Source organism: Acanthochromis polyacanthus, chromosome 6 (assembly GCF_021347895.1).
Source record: "Acanthochromis polyacanthus isolate Apoly-LR-REF ecotype Palm Island chromosome 6, KAUST_Apoly_ChrSc, whole genome shotgun sequence".
In the NCBI taxonomy this organism is placed as follows: Eukaryota; Metazoa; Chordata; class Actinopteri; family Pomacentridae; genus Acanthochromis; species Acanthochromis polyacanthus.
The window spans coordinates 30,935,667-30,940,677 of record NC_067118.1 but is presented as its reverse complement, the minus strand read 5'-3'; the positions used below and the strand labels follow the sequence as shown (position 1 = coordinate 30,940,677).

General features: G+C 39.9%; 1 long non-coding RNA gene across 1 annotated transcript; it reads right to left on the bottom strand.

Moving 5' to 3' along the window:
* Positions 1–2,850: 2,850 nt before the first annotated feature.
* LOC127534285 (uncharacterized) lies at positions 2,851–4,649 on the bottom strand. Its single transcript, XR_007942303.1, has 3 exons — positions 4,549–4,649; positions 4,103–4,251; positions 2,851–3,009 (listed from the first exon to the last, which is right to left on the bottom strand). It is a non-coding gene; the product is annotated as an uncharacterized LOC127534285 (long non-coding RNA).
* Between the last annotated feature and the right edge of the window lie 362 nt (positions 4,650–5,011).

Sequence of the window (5,011 nt, the reverse complement as noted above, 5' to 3'; positions counted from 1 at the left end):
CATGGCCTTGGGTCAGAATTTGGTAATAATTTTAAGGAGTGAACTTTTATTTTTGAATTTTGAATTATTAAGCGTTTTATATTTGTTTTATAACTGCTGACAGTGGAAAGAAAATGAAGTGAGACCGAGATTTTGAAAGAACCCCAAGTCTTCAGACACAAACAAGCATGTTAAAATTCAGACAGAGATAGATAGATAGGTAGAGGCCTTTGTACAGGTCCACCGCATGCAAGGCTGAACAAAACAGTGTTGCAACTATCTCAAAATCAATGCCGCTCCAGGCCTGTTAATATTAGACCCGACTTGTCCCACAGTTAAATGCTGTCACAGAATTGTATAAACACTGTCAAGAGTCATCAAGAAGTTATAATAATAAACATGAACAAGCATGCTGCTACATTTATATTGCATAGGCAGAATGTATTTCAAAGCTTCAGTTTTGTGTTTCATTCTTCTCTGACAAAATGGATGGCAGACAGCATGGCAACATGTGGATCTGTGTTAGTTCTTTTTTTCAATCGTTCTTTCAGTGTTAATAAAAAAAAGCAAGCCAAAGAATTTGTGAAACTGAAAGTTTGTGTAAGGGGGAAAGACAAATGATCCAGTGGCCTGAAGCCTCCAAATATCCTTAAGAAAGATCCTTAACACATTGATCTGTCGGAGAAAGTACACCAGAGTTTGAGAGGTCTGAAGCCTAAAAATTTGCTGAAGTTGGGCAGACTAATCCTAATGCAGTCATTACATTTGGCTAACTTTAGAGGCCAAAAAGAATAGTGAGGTATGCAACCACTAAAATAAGTCATTTCAGTGTAGGTAGCATATAGCCCATTTGGCCACTGCTGTCAGTAGTGTGATTTGAGATTAACTCGAACCTGAAGGACATTTCATATTAAGGTGGAATATAAATCATAAGTTTTTGCCTGCGTAATGATCAGAGATCTTAGTGTGTGTGATAACAAACCACAGTGAAACTTATCATAGCTTTCGGTACAGCACATACAAGCGTTGCCCACAGTAACACCCATCCTTGGTATGATAGAGGAAGGGGCAAACAATTCAGCCACAGGCCTCAATGACATATAAGAAAATGCCGTTGAAAACAAATGAGGGTAAGCTAAAAGCAAACTAGTAAAACTAGCAGAACTGGAATGCTCAGTGCACAGCTCAACAGCCATGTGTATGTGTAGGTACAATAATTGTCTGCGACTTTACATTAAAATTTTCCATGTGGGGAGATAATCCCCTTCATTCACAGGCTGTACTTAAAGTGAGAGCAATTTTGGGCTTTGTAAACCACTCCTAATGCGTGAGATACAGAGTGAGCTTGTCATCAGTCTGATTTGAAGGGCAAGTGCAGACTTTGCAAAGGTGGTGAGACCACCACTTAATGCTGCAGCACGAAAAACACTGAAAGAGAAACCAGAAGCCTGCGAGTCAAAAGCTAATCAAGCAAATGCACAGCACATTCGACAGCTTAACCCTCTGCTTTATTCATTTATCTTTCTTCATAGGAAGAAATACACATCATGATATTAAAGTAATAAGGTTGTCTTGAGAGAAGCCGTTGGATCTGGGGGCTACGTGCGTTCTCGAACATCCACGCCCTTATCACAACTCCACAAACAGAAACACAAATTACAGAAACATATAAACCTGCCAGCTGAGTTGCTTATTGTCCACGTGACCAAAATTATCCAACAGTCGATTTCCGACTCAAGTGGAGGACTATTTAGGTCAGGTTCGTATCGCAGCAGTCGAAATATTGAAACCATCTTAAGTAGTCACTAACAAGAACAGAATGGCATGCATTTGCAAATACAGTTCCATTCAGTATGCTGTACATTGTTTCCGCATGCACACAACGAGAGTTCCTAAGAATTCAAAGAAAGGTGTTGGGGGGATTTACTCTCTAGGATTCATTTGTGTAACACATCGATCTTAGAAAGGAGAAGATGCGCGGCCTTTGCATTTTGAAACTCTGTCCTGTCAGATTGGCCTTGAAGCTTAAAGCTGTCTGTTTTAAGCTTTAGTGTTTTTAAATGTTCCCCACAAAGGCATTGTTAAGACTGCAGACAAAGAAATACAGAACAACAGACTACAGTTTGACGTGACCCACACCCTAAAGGAGTTTTCATGAGAACTCCTATCTACTGTAACATGAAGACCAACAAACAACATGAGGAAAATTCAAGATACTTAGAAATGAGGTATAATATCATATAAGTTCAAAATATTCAGTTTTTTGTGGTTGCCTTGAAGCCATTTACTTTGTACGGTGAGAATAACTTCCTTTCGTTTTTGCTCTTTCTTTGGCTTTGAAGAAGGAACCTGTGTTTTCAAGACAAAATTGGCAGGATGCAGGTTTCTGTCTGGCAGTGAAAGGAATAACTCTTGAAGTGTATCTGTGCCATGTCAGTTAGAACCTGTTAGCGCAGGAGAGTGGAATGACTCACATAATATAATATTTTACTTTGTGAGACTCCCGCAAAAAAAAAAAAAAAACAGAGTGTGGCACAGTCAGAAAATAACACTGATGTATTTTAACATTTGAAGAAATATCCAAAGTTATCATGGAAAACACTCGAAAAGACATAGCAATGTTACGAGCCAGGTGAACCATGCTGAGGTTTCAACCCATATGGATGGTTATCAAAGGAATGTGGAGACAGAGAGAGGTTTCAAGCTCTAGAGGCTGCAAGAAGTTCAGGTCTTTGCTATGACTAGTTGGAAGGCATCTCTCCTCGTCGGTCTTCCTCTTCTGTTTCTTCATCCCTGTTTTGGGAACAGAGGTCAGCAGCAGAGTGTCGGCATGAAACTTCGCTCATCATCTGACTGGATCACAGTGCGTGTCAACTCCGCCCACGCTGGTGTCGCTGGAACCAGACGATGTAGACAAAATGCGGGACTGTGAGCCACGGTAAACTTCATGTTGCCGTTTCAAAGATGCACGCTCCCTGTAGACAACCTCTGCATCTTCGTCCTCCTCATCTTCATCCTCGTCCTCACCATCTGTAATTGGAAGCTATTAGAACGTGATGAAACCTGTTGTGTTGCTGCTAATCACAGAAAGTCTGTAATTCCCACATCTGAGTCACCAAAACTGCATATGCAAAGTACCTACAGCAACCATATCGCTGTCTTGACTTGTTATTAGATATTCCAAGAAATGCAGTATGTAGGGATCACTCAGACAGGTCTCAACAAGTGAGTTCAATCACTTTGATTTAATGAATTGCAAAGCTGACAGCACCTTTTGACTTTGTCTTCACAGATACTGATTTAGTGCAAAACATTATCGTGCTTTTGACTTTGGAGCAGATTCTATACACAATTGTGCACCTGATGCCTAGTAACAACACGTATAACTCTGTCCTTTTCTGTAGAGGTTGAATTAGTTCAAAACAGGTTTTTAATCAACCCATTCATCCGTCCTTTAGCTATATATACGTTATCCTGGGGGAAGTCTACTCCAACCAAAATTGGGAGATTTTCTGAATGGATTGGTGAAATTAAAACAGCTAATAATGATGAAAAATACCCAATCTATTAACAGATTATGATAATATTCCCAGAATGTCATAAATCTTGACGTTCTGGGTTTGTGGTACCGAGCCCACAGTAGGTTTTGTGCCTTAGAGAGAATCTGGATGCAAAAACAGATTACAGGAACAGCTTTAGGCCAGTAGGCAGTAGGTTTGTAGGTTTAACCATTTTCAATGTGCTGTTTAATTTTATTTAACTGACATACAGTGGGTGGTGTTCTGAAAGTTTGCCGCACTCATACACGTCTACTTGTCATCCAATATCCAAGCATTTCACGGCTGTGTCTACCCTGAAAAAACTCTAATTGGGACAAACTGTACCATCTTAGCTTCTTTTGAGGCCAGTAAGGTCCATGTGAGAGACGACCTGAAATTCTAAATTTGCCCTAACAACATCCTGACAGCAGCAGACATTTAAAAAGGCCACCTGGCGCATGACACAGCACACAGCAATGTGCACCATTCTGTGAGTCTAATTTAAACAACAACACACCTGGTGTAAGCTCAAGAAAGAAGGTGCTTTGGTAAATATAGCATTTGATTGTATTATTTAGGCAAACCTGGTAGAGGAGACGTCAGCGCTCCCGCGTCTGCTCCCGAACCTGAGTTGAGAACACATCGAGGGCTTCCTGATCCGATATGTCCATCAAGTCCATCTGCTCCAGAACGTCCACGTTCACCTCCATAGATGAGATACTACCCATAGGGGCTGCAGCAAAACAGCAGATAGAGCATACCTGTAAATACACACTGTTGATGCAAAAGCTGTTGCCTCCAAATAGCTTGGATACTGACAATATATCCACTACAGAGCATTGAGCATGAAGACTGAATATACAAGTGGAATATGACACCAGATTCAACTGTTTTTAATAGTGAGCAGATGTAAAACAGTTAATCATCAGCCAGTAACTTAATATTGTAATATTTACATCTATTTCTTATACACTTATGAAAAACAGTTCGATATTCAGGCCCCTGAGAAGTAGAACAAACAGTAACTCACGTTTCCTGCAGTCGATCTGCAAGTGTGCAGAAGGTAAATAATTGTCCAAGTCTTTTTGGTAGACGTTCTTCGAAGAACCGTTGTCTGTCCTTCAGCTTAAGGTGCTGAGCAGAATCCTTTTCACGCACCTTATGAGAGTTGTCTGTTCAGCTGACAACAAAACAAGACAAGAAACACATTACAACACTATTTTCACCGTTTTTTATTCACTATTAAAGGTTGAAGTACCAGTCAAAAGTTTGGGCACAGCTTCTCGGACAATTTTTATTTATTTTAATTATTTTCTACATTGTAGATTAATACTGAAGACATTAAAACTATGAAAGACCACGTGGAATTATGGAGTAAGCAAAAAAGTGTTAACCAAACCAGAATATGTTTTATATTTTAGATTCTTTAAAGTAGTCCCCTTTTGCTTTCATCACTGCTTTGCACACTCTTGGCATTCTCTGTCAGCTTCAAG